At 35.5% G+C, this 20800-nt stretch overlaps 1 protein-coding gene across 2 annotated transcripts in view; it reads left to right on the top strand.

The window, feature by feature from the left end:
- The window catches only part of LOC110022564 (protein Brevis radix-like 1), a gene marked incomplete at its 5' end in the record, with an annotated part of 69485 nt that overhangs the window by 12629 nt on the left and 36056 nt on the right, over window positions 1-20800 (top strand).

Below are 20800 nucleotides of genomic sequence, written 5' to 3'. Positions count from 1 at the left end.
ATATATAAATGGCGTCGGTGGTGGGCTGCTCTGCTAGGGTTTCGCCTGATGGCGAAACCTTGGTTTGAATCTTCGGCTTTCCTGTCGTGCTCGACGATGAAGTTCTCGTACTCGACAACGAATTCTCCGTTCGTCAATCTCTTCTGCGATCATTGACTCCTACGAGCCATCATTTCTTCCTGCCCAACGACGAAGGGACTTCCAACTTCTGTGTTTTCATTGTCTCTCATTCGTGCCATCCAGCTTCTGCGTGGATCTCATGGAGCTGCAACTGTTCCGCGACTTGTCATTGTCTGCCATTTGTGTGGAAATCTTCGAGCTGCGATTAGTCCGCGGCTTCGACAACTGCGGTTTCGCCCCGACCTCTTCGGCTTGTCAATTTTGCTCTCTGTCTGACTTAGCAGAGCTTCTCCTTGCTGTGATGGAGCTTCCTTTTTCTTCGGTTGAACCTGACAAAGCCTCATTTGCCCACGTGGTGGTTAATTCTCAAGGGGAGACGACATTTATCTTCCCCTCAAGTTGTAAGGAGCATAGTGATGATACATGTGATATACCAAAATAATGTGTTGTTTTAAGTATATATTTAATGCTTATTTTTTGTGATATTGCAGTTTAAAGAAATGATATTTTCATGTTTTTGTTGTATGTATATAAATTTTAGGCATTTAGAGCAAAAATAGCAAAAATGACGTAATTTGGAGCCAAAACAACGTATTTTGTGATTCTGGTGTATGAAGCGTCATAATTGGCGCCTGAAGCACCACTTTACAAAGAGTTGACGCCTGAAGCATCATTTTACAGAGAGTTGGCGCCTGAAGCGCCAAAACCCAAAACAACGCAGTCTTAAGCAATTTCGCGCCTGAAGCGCCAGAACCAACGCCTGAGGCGCCAAAGACGAAAGCACCAGAGACAACTTTTTATGAATTAAGGTGGTTCAGGACAAATTTTGCGTGAATTTCAAAGGGTCCACTTATTCTAAACGCCCCATGGAGTGATTCAATGCATCTATACACTTTGAAAAGTTCTTTTATGAAGGGATGTCTCTTGGATCAATAGACATATCTTTTAAAATTCAAAAGGGTTGACTTTTGGATAGAATTTTGGAGGGAATTTTAAATTTTTTTTGGAGAGAGACAACATCTAATAAAAGAGAGGGAAGTCTACGACATGAGTGAGGCGTGAAGGGGGTTCGAAAGAGGCAATAGTTCGAAAGAGGCAATGGAGGCGTGAGAGAGAGAAAGTCAAGGGCTTGGAGATTTTCTTCTAGGGGTTTGTCGGTCGTTTTTAACTTCGTGATTTGAAAAAGTGATGATTTTGTGATTTTGAAAATAATTTAAATATGAATATAACCCTTTTTTTATTTTTAAAAGCAACATTTTAATTTTCAAATAGGTGAGACCAAACGAGACTCACATTTTAAATAGTTTAGATGATACAATACAATACTATAAGTAATACACTTATCCCGAAGAATAAATATATCACTTGTAATAGGGATTCAATCACCTAGACTAAAGAATTTGTGACATCCGTTTTAGTCTACGAAATATTTTTATAAAAAGGCCAACAAGTTCCCTACCTAACATAAAAAAATAGATAAGGTTTATTTTATCTGGGTTCTAGGTTCCCTATAGGGGCAAACCCCTATAGTTAATTACATCTTAAATGACTGAGAGTCATTACTCTCGATTAAGATCAGGTGGTTTTGCCTTCAAGTTTTTAAAGTTTAGGTTTTCACGATTGGACACAGGCAAATCAAATGGGAATGACTCAAAATAGGAACAATTATTTAAGGAATCCAAAGGGAAAAAAAGTAGGAGATATCACAGATCCAGGAGAAACCTTGGGGATGTCCCAACTATCCTATTGTTTGACTTTATGTCTTTGAAATGATGTTTATTTGATATTTCAATCCTGCAAATTATTTAGGATTTAGGACTTATGTTTACACAATATCGGACTGTGCAAAGAGCCTAAAAAGATAGGAGGATTTACACCGTACCGTATGGTAACCTCGGAATCGTAAAGCGTTAGGACTTATAATTGTACAATAGAGTTATACAAAAAACCTAAAGAGTGATCCTATGAGTTGTTATTTAAACTAAAGAAAGTGATAGGTGATGTGAATGTGTTTTGTTGCTGCAGATCCACCTTGAAGTTGTTCCTCGTCGTGCTGCCCACGATGTTCGCTCCAAACTCTTCGTAGTAGCACCTCCTGGTTTAGTTTTAATTTTGAAAATGCACCTAGCCACTAGGTTATTCTAAACTAAGGAATAGTACAAAAACTAAGCTGAGCATGCAGTGTGAAAGAAAAGTAACAATGAAAAGTGTGAAAGAAAAGTAACAATGTACTGTACAGTAAAGAGGAAAGACAGTATAACATGTTGAAAGAAGAGTATAACGTGCTATAAAGAGTAGTATAACGTGCTATAAAGAGTAGTTTTGAGATAAATAGTATAACAGGCTATGAAAACAATATAACATGTTTTGAGATAAAATGCTATAATATAAATTAAACCTGTACACCTGGGAGGTTCATTGCTTCTTTAAGTTGAGCTATTATGCGCTGTATAAAAGAGAAAAATATGACCTGAAAAAGACTTAACAGAAACATGTAAATCGTAGGAAAAATGACAAATAAATAAAATAAAATACAATATCACATATAAATGACCAAGAATAGAAAATTTATATGTGATATTGGGATGTCCCCAATTGCCAGGAGGATTTGAGTGTAAGACAAACTCAAATCCCGGAGCATTGAGTTTCAATTTTGGTCAAGTTAAGGTAAGAGTTTCATTATTTGATCTAATTAAATCTGTCATGAATCACAATCCAGTGCACCCTCGTGCCTAGTGTCTTAATCATTTCATGAAATTGGGTCAGATGTCTGGCTTCGTAGGATCATTTGAAAATTAGGAGGATGGACTCTCTCTTAAGGTGTGCTCCTAAGACTCAGGAAGTCTACACTTTAGTTTAAACTTGAAATGTCTTAAAGTGTCTAATTTCAACTAAGTGCCTTTCAACTAACCCTCAAACATCTTTAGATTAAACTTAACTCACCATCGGACTTCTAAAACTTAGGGGTGAACTTATAGTTTTGACAAAAGGGTTATGAAGTGTGCTTCAAACCTAGTTAGAGCAATTGAATTTAAATTGATTCAAAACTTAGGAGACCTAAGTACAAGTCTACTAATCTTTCAATCCATTTATCTTTTATATGCAAAAAGGAAAGGTAGATGGTTCACTATCTCATCCTCCCTTTAAATTTAATCACCTCGAATGTCCAAATCTTATTTTTAAATTTTCTTTCCCTTTCTCTTTCACTCTTATTTCCCTTAAGACTGTGAATCATTTCTGAATATAATTAAATCGGAAATTCCCATTTTTAACTTGACCGTTAAAAAAAAAAACAAACGAAAAGGAGACCGATCCATTCTTAAAACCAAACCAAATCAGTGAAGCTTAAAATATAATCAGGAATGTATCGGTCTAAAACATTTAAATTCGTTAAAAAGAAAATGATCGGATCAATCCCGAGAAGGATATCCTTTCCAAGTGGCAATTTTATGGATTTCTAAACCCATTTATGAATCAAATTTGATATTAATCCCAAAATGAAGCTGCAAGAGTCTTGAATCAATCTTAGAAAGATATCATTTTCTCACTTTTCATCAACGCGTGACATTTTCATAAATTTCCAAACCCCTTTATAAATTCAATTTACATCAACCCTATTTTTTTAAATGAAATTGTACAAGCCATTTTAGATTTCATAAAAGAAGATACACTAATTAATAGAAAAAGTAATTCCCTAGCCTCATAGAAAAACATATCGATGTCAGAAATAATTTAATCCCAACCTCCATCAGAAGTTTATGATGAGATATAAATTCAACATGGTGTAAAAAAAAACTCTCGAGTAAGACTCCAACATCATAACAGACTCACGGGTAAGGGCCAAAAGAAGGCTCCAAAGGCAACAACACCAAACAATACCCAAAGTCAACACAATAGGTATCAACTCATCATTATTTAAGCTTGAATCGAACATAAAAGAACCATAGGGGAAGCTCATGATCAGGCTAAAATAAGGAACAACTCAAATTCCAGCCAATCCCAACATTGATCACAACATACAGGGGTCACGAGTAAAAAACAACAAAAGAGAACCGTAAGGCAACATACACCAATTGAGGCTCACGGGTAGAACCTGGAAGAGCAGCAAAACAACCACCAAACCAGCCCCCAAACAAGATTTAATGAAACTCAAAACTAGCTCACGGGTAAGGCCTGGAAAAGGGAGCAAGAATAGCCACCAAACTAACCCAAAAACAAGATTTAATTAAGCTCTAAACCAGCTCACGACTAAGGCCTGGAAAAGGAGCAAAACAGCCACCAAACTAGCCTTAAACAAACTCACAAATAAAGTCATAAATAGAACTAGGGAAAGAACAAAACAACCACCCAATCCACCCCAAACAAACTCACAAATAAGCTCGCATGTAAAACCAGGGAGGGAGCTAAAACAGCCACCAAACCATTCTCTCAACAAAGCCAACCGAGCCCAGCACAAGGAGCAAATCGAAGCCAGCAAGAAGGAGCAAATCAGTAAAATATTTCAGCCAACATGAAACACTAAAAGGAGCCCAAACCGAGCTCAAGAAAAGAGCCAACCGAGCTCAGCACAAGGGGCAAACCAAATCCATTACTTTGGGCAAAATAGGAAGCATGAAATGAGCCCCAAACATATGTTTTTTGTCTCAAAAACAATTTCCAACACATTGCAGCAAAAGGGGGAGTAATAAGAACATGAAATGAGCCCCCAAACACATGTTTTATCACATAAAACAATTTCCAACATATATTGCAGCAAAAGGGGGAGTAATAGGAACATGAAATGAACCCCCAAATATATTTTTTATCTCACAAAACAATTTCCAACACATATTGCAACAAAATGGGGAGTAATAGGAACATGAAATGAGCCCCCAAACACATGTTTTATCACAAAACAATTTCCAACATGTATTGTAGCAAAAGAGGGAGTAATAGAAACATGAAATGAACCCCCAAATACATGTTTTATCTCACAAAACAATTTCCAGCACATATTGCAGCAAAAGGGAGAGTAATAGAAACATGAAATGAGCCCCCAAACACATGTTTTATCACATAAAATAATTTCCAACACATATTGCAGCAAAATGGGGAGTAATAGGAACATAAAACATAAGCCCAAATGTATCCATATGAAAGTCCAAGCTCAAAAATAAAAAAAAGGAATCCCAAAAGTATTAATTGCACTTTCTTTCATCTTTACCAATCATGCGCAAAACAATGTATTCTATCTTTTTCAAACCACCAAAAAAAAGAATCATGAGGAATTTTTAAACATTTCTTTCAAAATCCGCATGATGAAGAGCAAAGAAGAGCTCCATAATATTTTTTTTCCAAACCATCAAAAATGTGAATTCAACAAGCATTTGAACATGTGATCTTCAAAATCAGCGAAACTAATAATAAAAGAGGCTCCAAATATTTTCTCCTAAGCATGCTTAGAAAACCATTCAAGTATGGAGCAAAAAGAGGACTCCCAACTACCATTCTACGTGCAAACTACAAATTTCACCAAACATCCTTCTCTTTTTTTTTTTCTTTTTTTAAAGAAACATTGAAGCTAGAACAAGCCACCAAGTCAACAACCCATAATAATGAATAGCTAAGGGAGGAAGTGATACCTTGCTTGAATTTTATTTTCAAGAGAAGAACGAGAAAAGAACAACACCCCAAGAATACCAAGCCACTTAATAAGAAACAACCAGGGAATAAAAAAAAAAAGGAAAATGACAGCACTTCCCCCCTTTCCTTTCAATTTTCGGCCAACGCTCCTCCTTCAAGCTTTGCCCAAGAGAAGGCAAGGTCTTTCCAACGCCTCAAATACACACACACAAAATGAAGAATCGAGACACAAAAAATGAAAGCACCTCCCCCACTCAAAATAAAATTTGGCTAACCCTAAGGAACTCCCCAAATGAGGTTTTTATAGCAAAAGAGGGAGGAGGAAAAATACTATCCCTCACCTAAGCGGTGAGCCGAGCCAAGGGAAGCGCCAAATCTCGCACAGAGGCGTGGGTTTGGCGCAGAGGAGCAGCTCGCGTGGCACGGCGTGGAAGCTTTTAGACAGGGCTTCAGTGGGGGACCGAAAGCTTCGGCCAAGGGAGGAGAGGAGTTCGATGAGTAAGAGGACAGCGGAGATTCGCGATTTGGGATGCCGATTGGGGAAGATTTGGTTCGGCCCCTAGGGATCCGCCTGGATTGCGAGCGAACGAGAGGGAGAGGCGAGCCATGGCGCCGCTTGATCGACTTCGATGCGTTCGATTTGGGGAGCTAGGGCTTATTCGCGAACGACAGAGGAGATGCGGGAGCTAGGGCACGAGCGGCGAGCCAAGCTTCGATCGAGCCGCGATGGATAAATGGGCAATTGAACGTATGAATATACGCTTTAGGGTTTATAATTAAGATTATTAATAATATAAGTATGAAAATATTAATTATTTCAAAAAATAAAATTTGATTTGTGCATTTTTATTAGTGTCACATCATCACAAAATGAATGTCAATTTTGGGTAATTCTGACGTTCCAGACGCGCAGGCGTGGTCCGTTTCGCCGTCGGAAGTCGTTTTGACAAATTCATCGAATAAAATTCGCCAAGTCCGTTTCGCCTCAAATGCCTATTTTCTTGTATTAAAAATATGACAATATGGATGTCTTTTCTTACCAAAATTGGTGTCCCAGACGCGTTGTCGCAGTCCAATTTATCGTCGGAGGTCATCCGGAGAAGCTCGCATTTTCAACTGTCCTTTAGGCTTAATTGAAGTCCGATTTTGTGAAACTCAGTGAATTTTGCGCATTTGGTGTGTGTATGTGACGAAAAGGTCACGACGATGTTCTCCTAAGGCTTGAAGTCCTATTACCTTTAGGCTTAATCCGGGTTCTCCTAAGGCTTGAAGTCCTATTAGAAACTTTACCGCTCGTTCATAGGACGATGGTCTTGTGCCATAAATGTTAGACATCAAAGAAAAATAAGAAGCGGTTAAAACTTCTAAAAGGGTGGGTCTCAATTCTAGTTTTCTAAGACGATAAATAGGAACTCCTAGAGCTAGATCCTAAAACCCTAAGAAAAAAAATGACCTAAAAAATGAGGTCAACAGGGTTGTAAGAGGAGAGAGAATGTGAGTGATTTCTTCTTTATTACACTTCTAAGAGAGAATTGAGAGTACTTGTAAAAAAAGAAAATGCTTGAAGAGAACTTTTAGAGATTTGCTTTAGAATGATTGTGAGATAAATTGTGTATTTTATTTCTTTTTTTTTGTAAACTTATTTTTATATATGAAATCCGTATTTTATTGTTTCCTTCTCATGAATTCCGAGTAGTCTTCTTTATCCTTCTCCCTACAATGAGATTTGGTTTTGTGAAGAATTGATTTTATTTTATACGGTTTTAAATGTCAATAATTTGTGATGATTCGAACTTTGATGTTCATTTAATTTTCGATCAGACTAATTGAAATGTTAAAATGTGTTGAGAGACATAATCCGAAAGGGCTATGATGTTTACAACATAGTGAGAATCACATTCAATTCCATGGGAGAGGATGTCATCCATGGGGTTGAATGCAAATAAATAGGAAAATATACTTTGTTGGATACAAAATTGAAGATTTTAAGATGACAGATTAAAATCCTCAATTTGGTCCGGTTGATTGGAAACTAATGCGAGATGGTTAGCCCTCAAGTGATGGAGTAATGATGGAGTAATGAGAGCTCTGGAGTGGTAGCCAGTATCCTCCCAGCCTAATCACGGAATTAGGGATCAAACTCTGAATTAGTCAATGTTCTTTATGCACTTGAAAGAGTAAATAATACGACTGCTCATATTTGACACAAAACAATTTTTATATATTTTTAAATGATTTTAATTTCTTCACAATCATATACTCATTATAAAGGGGAATGATGCTTTCTTAAATTTGAACATTTCGTCACAAAAACTTTGTTTAGATTTCATAAGTTTGCTTTTGAAAGTTTACCAATTAGTTTAAATAAACTAGTTCCTTTTATCTGCATTTTATTTAGTACACAATTATTTTAGATTAAAATTTCGTATTTCAGTTTTATAGTTTGAATTGTGTTTTACATTATAGTCATAAAAATTTACCTATAAGCATTTCCAACTTTACTGTGTGATCGATATCTATAACTCCATTAGAGTCTTTTATTACTTGGACGATACATATACTTGCATTATTATTAGGGGATTTGACAGTTTAAAGATTCTTAATAGATAAAATTATTTTTATTAAAGTTAATTTTTTTGGGTTTACATTACATATTTATTATTATAACTGTTGTGTGTAGTTTTTAATATTGAAAAATATTTGCAAAAGTAACACACAAAAATTCGCCGCATCAATAGGTGACTGCCCCTTTATTAAGAATGCAAGCAGGAAAAGTGAGAAAACAATACTTTTTTTCTCTGAGTTAGAAATTTTATCTATGACTAACAAATTTAAATTTACTCTTATTGGAAAATTTCAGTGGGGACATCCACTTATGAATGTTATCAGGAAAAGTTTTGATGATCTCAAATTAGCAGGAAAACGGAAAGTGGGGCTTATGGATGAGAGACACGTATTGACTCAATTAACCGTGCCTGAAGACTACACTCAGATTTTCTCCAAAAAAATATCTTAACATTTCTGATAAACCAATGAAGCTACTCAAGTGGTCTCCTGATTTTGACTCCAATCATGAACCTTCTATTGTACCAGTATAGTTTAGTCTACCTGGTCTCAAGCTGCACTTTTTTCATCATGAGGTTCTTTACTCTATTGGTGCTATACTTGGGGACCCTATGAAGCTAGATCTATTTACTTCAACTTAAACAGACCTTATGTGGTTATAATACTTGTTGAAAGAGATATTACTTTACCTGATGTTATTGAAGTCTGGTTGGACACAACTCATAATGTATATTGACAACAAATCGTTATGGAGCATAGACCTCCTTATTGCTCTCATTGTAAATTGTTTGGGCATAACCTTGATAAATGTCATAAGCTTCACTCTAATTTGAAATCTAAAGATCATGTGAACAAAAATTGATCTAACCCCACTGCTCTGGACATATCTGTTCCACCTGGAGAGAAAGCTACCTCAGGACAGGTTTTTGTGTCTGATTTAATTGCCCCTGTGGACCTTCCCCTGAAAATACTATTTCTGCAATCGATGAGAAGTTGGATGGCCCTGCTGAGCAACCTACACTTTCCAATCCTATTGTAAACTGTATTGAAGGACCCCTACATACACGGACTGTTAATCAGGAGAACCTTGCAACTCCCCATATTCAGGGAGTATCTGGGGTAGAGGCGACAAATCTTACCTCACATACACCTGAACCTCTTGTGGGCACAACTGTTGACAGTCTTTCTACTGTAGCACTACCATCTCATTAGAATGACTAACAATCTTCGAATGAGGCGGGGCATGACAGGTCTCCCCTTCTAGGAGGAAGAAGAAGAATGAAGATCTATTTAAGTTAAGAAATCTAATGGATGATACTTTGGTTATTCCGGGCAATGGTATGCACCTCACCAATTTGTTAGTTGGTTCCCTTCCGAGAACTAGAGACAGAGACAAAACTAAATTGGGTCGACCCGATTGATCTTACATGTATCATCTGCTTTTGGGCTTTTATTTTTCTTTTTTTGTTGTGTTATACAGTGTGGGTTGGGTGTCTATTTGGGCCCACTCATATAATCTATCTGCACCCTTTTCTCTTTAATATAATTTCCATTGGTCTTTTATATATATATATATATATATATACTGTCGAGCAGAAGGCTTAACGACTGTCTGACCATTCCACTCCTACCTATAACCATGGAGGAAGTCCAAAATCTAGTTATCAAACCTGCAACGTTTTTTTGTCCAAACGGACTACGACAAAAGTTGAAGATTTACAATACACTGCATTTACATACACCACATTTACATACATGACACTCAATTATTATATATTTACATACTATTCCATTCTTATATATTTATAGGTTTATATTGTTCCTAGCACATTAACCTCCGACTGTCAACTTGCTGCCGGTTCGATTGCTCCAAACGCCTTCAACCGGACATCCGCCTCCCGCAAGTCATCTCATATCGAGGAAGATATGCCTACATCTACCGCTCAGTTCATGTATTTATTAATTTACAACATAACAGTCCGTCGTTAAATATTTAAAAATATATATGCATAGATACCACACTTTGATTTTGCAACTAAATCTGTATCAAAATTTTCAATTGAGATTTTTTCTCTAAATATCATAAGCAAATACCTTTATTACTGTTTATGTGCAGAAATTTCATAGATGTCTTCAACCCCACATATGCTGTTGTTTTTCCGGAGAACATATGCTATTTTCTACAAAACTTAATTTATGATACATTCGCTTGATAATGTTTCGTATCTCTATGTGAAAAGTTCAGAGTCGAGACTTGGTGAAATCAAAGAGTTCATGATTACCTTGACCACTTGACACTTGGGGAACTCGAGCCCGGGTAGTAAAACCGGCAACGATGTTGAGAGCGTCCAATCGGTTAGAAGCATAAGGAACAACCGACAACAACGCCAAGAGCGTTCGATCGGGCGGAAGCATAAGAAACAACCAACAACGGCGCCAAGAGCGTCCGATCGGTCAGTGGCATAAGAAACACCCGACAACGACAAGCTTTGCAAGGGGTATAAAACCTTAAGACTCCCTCCGGGGAGAGCATCTCTAAGACTCCCCTCTGGGGTGAGCATCTACAAGACTCCATTTTGGGGGAGCAACTCTAAGACTCCCCTCTGGGGTGAACAACTACAAGCTTCCCCCCGGGGCGAGCAAATCCAAGACTCCCCTCAGGGGCAAGTATGTCGAAACTCTCCCTCTGAAGGCCAACTCTCCGTCCGACGGTCGACTTTTCTTCTGATAGCCGATTTTTCTGCCGACAACCAAATTTTCTTCGGACGACCAATTTTTCTCCCGACGACCAACTTTCCCTCCAAAGCCACCAAAACTCGACAACTTCCCCCCGACAGAAAAAAAAAATCCAGAATGACAGACTCAATATATGACAAAAACACCAGAATCAAACAAAAAAAAGCATCTAGCAAGGGGTATCATCAACGACTTATTTGTTAAATATTTATTTGATTTATAAATTTCCTTATCCTTATTGCAGTTGTTGTTATCAAGGAGCAAAAAAATTAGGGAACTTAATATCTATACTCAAAAATGTTCTGCACGAATCTCAAGACAATATGACGATCAAAGGTAAAAAGACTAGGATGCCCTTTGCCCTCCTCTTTAAAGCAGGGCTAATATGTAATTTTTTATATTTTTTTCATCTCCTATCTTTATAAATATGAGAGCTTTATGATGTATGAGATTCTTGGCTCCCCTCACTTGTTATAAATAGCTTTGTGGAATAAGATGGGTCAGAGATCCTGAGAACACCCTGATTCCCTTCGACGGGGGAAGTTTTCCTCTTTTTTCTCTCTGTCTTCCTCTCTTTCTCTTTCTCTCCCACTCTCACTCTTTTTTTCTTGGCTCAACGCTCTATTCGTCCTTGGGCATGGTCTAACGAACAAATTTAGATTCAACAAAAACATATTACATTTTTTTTCGTATTTGTAGGAGGAAAATTTGGTCAAGATGCCCCAACTTAAATTTATTTTATTTTGAAATAGTGTAATGTATAAAATATTTAGTTAATTTTATATTATATTTACATTAAAATGCAAAATAAATTTAATTGATAGAAAGTTAAGTTGATTAAATTTGGATGGTGATATACTTATAGAATTTAATTTGATTTTATCAACTGAAATGCAAATAGTTTATACGAAATATTGTGTTAGTTGGAACTTGGAAGTCAAAGGACGAGAAGCATCTTTTGCCGGCACCTGGAATAGCATAAATTATAGCGACATAATATTTTGTTTGCATTCTTGCATACCTTCTCCTGTTGGTAGTTCACCTACTTGCTTTTATTTTCATAAACTATAAATTCGGGGCATATTATTTAGTAGTCCAGGGTTGTCTGCCAACATTGGTGGAAAAATGGGTGGCTTGGGCACTTGTAACGCAAAGGTTTTTATTTAATTTTTTAATATTATAATACAGTAGAAATTTGTCCTAATTAAACTTAAGTACTTGATAATATTGATTGTATTTTTAATTAAATAATCAAACTTATGATATTTAAAAAAAAATTAAGGAGAGAAAAGTTTTAAACTTAAATATTTGCTACCTCTTGAATTTTGATTTCACCACCCCTCTTTGCCATGTAAGTCGGTCTTTTTAAACTATTATACTTTTTCTGTAACTAAGGTTAAATTTCCAAGGTCCTCTATCTTTGTTCAGTAATGATCTTTTGGAGACAGGATCTTATCAGTTTGTATGCATTAGCTGCAGTTTTTTAATATGAACACCTTTTGTTATAAGAATTCCTTAAATCATTGGAATCAGCCTCCTGGACTGTATCCCGTCTGCTGCACTGTAACCCCATCCTCCTTGCTTCTTCTCATTTGAAAACCCTTTGGTTTGGTCCTCCTCTCTATAGAGACTAGTGTTAACAGGACTGAGCCCTTATTAAGTTCGATCCTTCTCCTAACAAAGATTTGAGTTGACAAGGCTAACTATCTAAACACTCAAGCAACTAAGGGTGCGTTTGGGGCAGCTCGTGTGTTTCAAGATAAGCAGCTTATCTTGAAATGCGACCCGCGGGTCGACCGCGGGGTTCGACCCCCGACCTGCGTTTAGGGTAAAAATGAAACTGCATGTTCGGATAAACGGGTAAAACACGCTATCCAAACGGTACCGTGAGCAGTCCCAAATGGACAATTTAATCAAATTATAAAATAAGCATTTTGATAAAATTCTCAATGATGTCCATGTTGAATGTTAATCTCTATAAAATAGCTCAATTTTCAAATATTTTTAAATTTTATAATCATAAATATAAAATTTAAAAATTCAAAAAAATTTAAATGAAAATACTATCACTGAAAGACTAAAAAGCAAAATTTATCCACCATTTATAATTATTTGTCAAGGATGATAAATTTAAGATTGAGTCATGCTCATAAGAAGCCAATGTCATATCGAACATACTACTATTTTTACACTTAAAGCAACCCTATGTCGGTAAGGACTTGACCCGAGTCGTCTATCTGAGTGCTTTAGTCAGTAGGCCCCACAAGAAAAAACGACTTCGATCAGTGCCTTTTAACATGATGGTTTGCCTTTAAATGATACCATTGTATTACTGTTACGACTATATCCTGTATATTCCTCAATTGTATCCTATCCCTTTGGGTTGTAAATTATAGAGTATGCATGATAGAATACTATGCCCTTTGTAAGCTAAGGTCGACTTAGATGAGTTCCCTCAGACAAACATATGATCTAGGTGTATAAGGTTCTTTTGGATAAAACTAGTTGTGATTGCTGACAAGAATCATTGTGTCAAATTTGGTCAACTGTCTTACCTGATTAAATAGACCAATGACCATGATATCCTGGGATGATAAAATCATATGATCTTAATCTGATTTTTCTCCCTACATTCGCTCATAGTGATGATTTCATATTTAAAATTCTAAATTTGTTGCTACTAATGCTAAATTAGAATTCTTAGCGCCTAATGACTAGTCTTAATCGAAAATGCTATCCCGTTATCATGAGGGGTAATTAACCATAGGTGCTTGCTCCTTTGGAAAATCCTAAAATCCTGGATCTTAAAGTTCTCACAAAATAAGGGTGAAATGTTTGGGTAATGCCTTATCTACTTCTCATTTGCCTTCTGAAAATTTGACCAAGAACCTTAAGTAAATTCTCCTCTCATTCTCATTATTTCAAGTGAGGCCTAGGCGTCAAATTTTTGGAGCTCACAATCTCTTAGATTACTCATAGAATCAGCTTTGAATGTTCTAAAATATCAAAAAATTAAAGGATATTGAGATTCTCATGGATCATAGATCATCCATTTGAGTTCTTGTTACTGTTGTGAATGATCACCATTATATCTTTCTCTAGAAAGAGAGAAAACTTTGCTTATAGGCTTCTTTTCTTCTCTGGTTTATCAAGTGGAGAATTGAGCAGATTGATTAAAAGTGCTAAACTTGCTTTGCCTTATTTCATTCTCTTATAGTCCTTGGAGTGATTGGGGTAGTGCATTTGGTTGTGCTGTTGGTAGTGCTAGAGTTGCCATGAACTAAATTTCTATTATCAATGTATGGTGCTGCATCAACTCTTATGGAAAAGTGCTATCAAGGATGGTGAATTTTTTTCATTTTGGCCGAAGAAAAAATTAATGCTTCCTTTTGAAATATACTGCATACACATCCTATAAGATCATAGCACACAAATCCTGATCATCTTAAAAATAAAGAATAAAAAACTTCAGTCGGCATTGGCATTTAACAACACAATGAACGTCACCCTTAATCCACTTTAGAGTAGGTGTGTAAATGGCTGATCCTGAGTAAACTATATTTCTGCTGCTTATTCAAATTTTTTGTGCCCGGTAGCATCACGAGGATCATGCTTGCGTTTTGTTTGCTTTATTCAAAATGAGCTTGTGTTCGGCTCTAATTCAGCTTAAGATGTTTACTATACAGAAGAGATGAGGTTGGCTTGGGTTTCAATGCATGGAGATGAGACACGTGACTCATGAATTGTGACATTGGTTAACATACAATGATTGTGAGCAATGACAGCTGCAAGTACCATGATTACCAAGAGTTGAAAGTGGCGAGAGAGTCCAGAGTGAAGATATACAAGATAGAGAGGCCAGATCGACTCTTGACAGAGACCCAAAGAGAGGTGTGAGGGTGACATCAGTGAAGTTGAGTACTTGGGATGCTAGGGTTTTGAATGAATGCAAGCATGCGTCACTTATAAAATAGAAACATTAACAAGTATTAGTTATTATAGGCATTGGTTCTTTGTACAATTTTATTATATATCAAAATATCTCACACATATTTTTTATAATAACAATTAATGAACCAGATACAATAGAATAAAGTTCTATTATTCTTCTTCTTGTATATGAGCTAAAATTTTCTTTTTGTGTTCGGCTTGTTTGCTTTACGAACAAACTAAGTGAGCCGAATGCATGTTCATGAATAATGAGCTTTTTTGATAGAGCAACCCTGGAGGATAAAGCATTGGTTGTTGTGTGATAAGCAACCCTAACGATGAATCAATGAATCCATAAAAGTTTTCACCACATGCTTTTGAACCATCAAATTAAGCTTTAAGAGCTCATTTCTTAGCTTGCCGCTGTTTATAACTATTAATATTATTGTTCTGTTTTGCTTGTTGCACTTTCTACGATCTCCTTTACTCATGGATGAGCCCTTCTTTTATGCAGCTCAGAACTCACGCTTTTGAATGGTTCCTAACTTGTAACAATTTTTCCATGAAAATTGTCTTTGTCAGGTTTATTTATCCAAAATCACTGCATTGAGAGAATTTTCTGCTTTTATTCTTAGCTTTGTTCTTGTCTTCCATATCTATGGCTTTTAAGCTGGTAAAGAAAGAGTTGCTCAAAAAATTTTCTTTTATTTCATTGATGTCGGACTTATATAGAGTCTTACAAGTTGCAACATTTACAAATAAATCCCTAGACTTCAACTATCTACAAATGGGACCCTACATTAGATAAAAATCTCAACACTCCCTCTCAAGATGGGCAAAAGATATTCACTAAGCCCATTTTGTCACATAACCTAGAAAAGTCTAAAGCTAAGTCCTTCGGTGAGGCAATCAACCACTTGCTCTCCAGTGGCTACTTGACTTGGAGCTTTTCCTCGATGAAGAACCTATCAATCTCCAGATGGTTGGTTCTATCATGTTGCACTGGGTTAATGCTGGTCGCTGACTTGTTGTCACACCACAACTTCATTTGAGTTCTTTGGTCCACCTGAACTCTACCAACAAGGCCCTCAGCCACATCATCTCGGTAACTCATAAGGTCATGACCCTAAACGCCAACTCTCATGTTGATCTTGCTACTATCGGCTGTTTCTTGCTCTTCCTAGTGACTAAATTGCCCCTTACAAATGTGCAATATCCTGATGACCTCCCGTCATCAGCATAACTCACCCAGTCAAAATCACAAAAGCCCTCAATATCTTTTTTTGTTCGACTTGCTTGCTTTACGAACAAATAAAACATAGGCTTTTTAGTGAGCCGAATACATTTTCATAAATAATGAGCTTTTTTGATAGAGCTACCCTGGAGAATAAAGCATTGGTTGTTGGGTGATATGCAACCCGAATGTTGAATCAATGAATCCATAAAAGTTTTCACCACATGGTTTTGAACCATTACATTGAGCTTGAAGAGCTCATTTCTTACCTCCCGGCTGTTTATAACCATTAATATTATTGTTTTGATTTGCTTGTTGCACTTTATACAATCTCCTTTCCTTCTGTGATGGTTTCTTCTTGGCATCCATCATGGATGTCCCTTTTTTTATGCAGCTCAAAACTCACGCTTCTGAATGTTACCTAACTTGTAACAATTTTTCCTTTCTAAAAATTGTCTGTCAGGTTTATTTATCCAAAATCACTGCAACAAGAGAACTTTCTGCCTTTGTTCTTAGCTTTGTTCTTGTCTTCTATTGCTATGGATTTCAAGCTGGCCTCTACAATAGTATGCACTTGAAAAGATTTAGTTATCTTTGCAGACCTTCATGAAGTCCCACAATGAATCTCATGAGGATTAATTTTTCTTGGAATGAGATGCTGAGTGAGAAGACTTGTTCATTGACATTAGCATGTACTTTTATTGCAGCCTCAATTGCTACTAGATCCACTTCTTTTGTGGGCGATGTGATAAAATTGAGTTTTCTATAATCACTTTAACTAATGAGACAATTTTAGTTTAGTGATTATGTTTTACATGACAAAAGTCTGATGACTTTTTCAGAGAATGAAATTTTCTACGTAGGAGTTAATTATAGAAGGTAAAATAAGTTCTCAAGACTTCCGAGCAATTGTTTGCAACAATATTTCTCACATATTGTGAGATAAGTTCTTCTATGACCGGATGCAAATTTTTCTCAGTTAATCATATGATTTTATCCTTTCTTGGTTACGTCCATCGGGGCTCTCTTTCTTAGGAGTGCCCTTGGCACACTTAGGAGTTGCTTAGGAAAAGGTCCAATCCATGTCCTTAACTTTTATATAGTTTCCTGTTTATATTAGTTGGAGTTATGATTGTTATAATTGATAAGATTTATTTATTTATTTATTTTTTTGGTGCAAATGTCTTATGGAAATATTGAAAAACTAACATGCGATCTTAAGATTACTAATAAAGATCCATATATAAGTCTTTGAGGATGAAGCCTGTTAAAAAAAGTTGAAAACTTGCAAACCCCACATTTTTGATATGCCCATATTGATGGAAAACCTCTTTAAAGAAATCTATTCTAAATGATTTAAGTTTGACTTGTAATGAATTATAAACTTTAATATTTGATCAAATAGATAGTGTTTTGAATTTTAAAGTTTTTCCAAGCATTCATTATTAACAAATTGGTTAAAATATTGACGCATTATCACTCTCTGCCTGATTTTCTTTTTATGAATTTGCGACTCTAAGAATCACGAACTAAAAGTAAAAGTAATTTCACTTTAATTTATTGGGATAATCTTAGTTGAAACTTCACTGAAGGTTAAATATTCAAAGTTCTCAATTGCTTTATCAATTTTAAAAGACATTATTGGTTTAGGCTTCACCATGAGAAGACTCAATTTGCAGTAGGAGCTCAAGTTCATATTTAGTAATAATCTCAACTTTTATTTGTACTTTAGTTTCATAGCCTGCACTAAATTCAATTTCTGTACGAAGTTCAAGCTCACAATAAAAAAATAGATTTAAATTATAATTGTAATATTCATTTTCAATTTAAATTTAGCTTCTAGTCGAGGTTTAGATTCAAGATTGATCTCATATTTAAATTCAATTTTAAATTTAGATTTTTCATTTTGCTCAATTTTAGGTTTATGCTCACGGAAATGTGCTAATCTAAGTGCGTATTTATATTCAACAATATCAAAATGTATAAATTTTTAATTGTAAACTTTTTCAACATATAATTCATTTTTCTTCAGCTGGATCAACTTCAAATTGTCATTATTCTCGTGCTATCATGTTTGACAGACTTAAAAGTGGATGGTAATTTGGGGACATTAAACACATGAATGGTATGTTGAGCTATATGTAAAACCAGCTCTTAGATAGGTAATCAAGAACATCAAGTACCTACATTAGGAGAATTTAAGATATCTACAATGCTGCTGCGGAGCTAGCTCTAAAGATTTTATGTCCAATGTGTGGTTGTTCCATATTGAATTGGTTGGCCTTCTCTTGAGGATTTCTTTTTGTTCATAGGCATAGGGACTTGATGATTTTAGAAGTCAGAAGATTCCATTGAAGCCATTACCAAGTGGCTAATGTATTAAACCCAAAATTGGTTCCCTTTGGCCCAAACTCCTAAAAAGGAGCTCATAAGATCATGCCATGTGCTTGAAATGAAAATGTCATGAAAAATGTTGGTACACTTCAAAGGATAGAGTGAGAAATGAGTATAGTAATGATTTATGAAAGGATGAGTTACATGAAAAATAACTTGCCTGGAATTTAACTAGAAATAGTTCGATAAAATGAAATCTGTTATGAACTAAGTTTAATTGGATGAAAGGAAAATAACTCTTAAAAGTAGCCCAAGATGTGCTTTGATCATTTGTGAGCCCTCCATCCAAGAATTTAGATTCTATCTGCCTTGAACTTCTGATTGAACTAGAATTTTCTCTAGTGTATTTTTGTAGTTTCCTTCTAGTATAGTATTTAATTGTTTAATCATGTACAGTAGGTTATAATTTTATATTATAGAGAATAAAATTTTTTTTTTGTGGGGAAATGATGAGTAATAAATCATAAAAGATGTGGCTTGATTCTATGACCTTAGAGAAATAATCTTCTGCTTTAACAATTTGCAGGAGGTTATACCTTGGTGTATGCTTTTCCTTGATGATATTCCTCTTGTGGATAAGACTAGAGAAGGAGTTTAGGAAAAACTTGAGTTATGTAGGTCTACATTGGAGTCTGAAGTCCTTCATTTAAGTAGAACTAAAACTGAATATATGGAATATAATTTTAGTAGTAGCAGTAGTAGCTCTAGTGGCAAAGTTGTAACTATGACGATCAAATCATTAAAATGTGTGAACGCTTTAGATATCTCGAGTCTATTGTTCAAAGTGATGGTGATATAGGTTGAGTTGTTATTAGTAGAATTCAAGTTGGTTGGTTGAAGTGGAGGAATGCATCGGGTCTATTGTGTGATATAAAAGTATCGCTTAGACTAAAAGAAAAAAATTATGAGATGGCGGTGAGACCTGCAATAAATTATGGCTTAGAATGTTGGCCTTTAAAAGAGAAGCATAAAATCAAGTTAAGCGTTACCGAGATGAGAATGCTTATGTGGATGAGTGGCTTTACACTTAGAGAGAAAATGCGAAATGAATTCATTCGTGATAGGGTTGGTGTAGCTCCAGTGGCGGACAAAATCAGAGAGAGTCGTCTTAGATAGTTTTGTCACATTAAACGTCGTTCATCTGATGATCCGGTTAGGAGAGTAAATGTTTTAAATTCGACTTATGTTAAGAAAGGCAAAGGTAGACCTTTAAAGACTTGGGCATATTATATAAAAAATGATATTAATTTATTAGAATTAAATGAAAATATGACACTCAATAGGACACAATGGAGAAAAAGGATTCATGTAGCCGACCCCACTTAGTGGGATAAAGGCTTGTTGCTGTTGTTGTAACAATTTGGGCATGGGCCCTTTCACAATTATGAAGAATATGAGTGGTAAAAGATTCATTAATAGCTCGATGTGGTTGAAATGAGAATGTTGAGGTGTATTATAAGAGCTGAGTTTGAGAAATTATGGATAGACTGGGAGTGGCATATCTTGAAGATAACGTAAAAGAGAAAATACTTGGGTGGTTTGACATGTATAAGATACATCAATATGGGGAATATATAGACTTAATGTGGAAGAATTAGTAAATAGAAGGGGTGGATTAAAAGTAAAATTTAAAAAAGGGAGAAAAAGATCAATACAAAATAGAGCTAATATCTTATTGTATACTCATCAGGAACACATAAAAAATGTGAATTTATATTGTTGATCCCAATTAATTGATAATTGTCAGCAGGTTGATCTTGAAGATAACGTAATAGAGAAAAAACTTTTGGTGGTTTGGCATGTATCATGTATAAGAGACATCAACATGGGGAATAGATAGAGTTAATGTGGAAGGATTAATAATTAAAAGGGGTGGATTAAAAGTAAAATTTAAAAGGGAGAAAAAATCAATGTAAAATAGAGCTAATATTTTATTAAATACTCATCAGAAACAAATGAAAAATTAGAATTTATATTGTTGATCCTAAGTAATTGTGATAGATGTCAGCATGTTACAATATTTTACACTGATGTCTAAGTTCTTGAGCTTCTATAATTTATCTAACATTATTATGATAGGAAAAGAACTTGCATATGTCTATCATTGCGGTATGATTTAGTAATAAATTCTTATAGCTGATTTTCGTTGATGAATTCTTAATATGACTTGTGAATCTAGGATTTTTAGATTTTTTTTTT

Source organism: Phalaenopsis equestris, unplaced genomic scaffold, assembly GCF_001263595.1.
Source record: "Phalaenopsis equestris unplaced genomic scaffold, ASM126359v1 Scaffold000197, whole genome shotgun sequence".
Classification (NCBI taxonomy): domain Eukaryota; kingdom Viridiplantae; phylum Streptophyta; class Magnoliopsida; order Asparagales; family Orchidaceae; genus Phalaenopsis; species Phalaenopsis equestris.
Note: the sequence above shows the minus strand (reverse complement) of the source record. Positions and strands in the feature narration are given on the sequence as shown.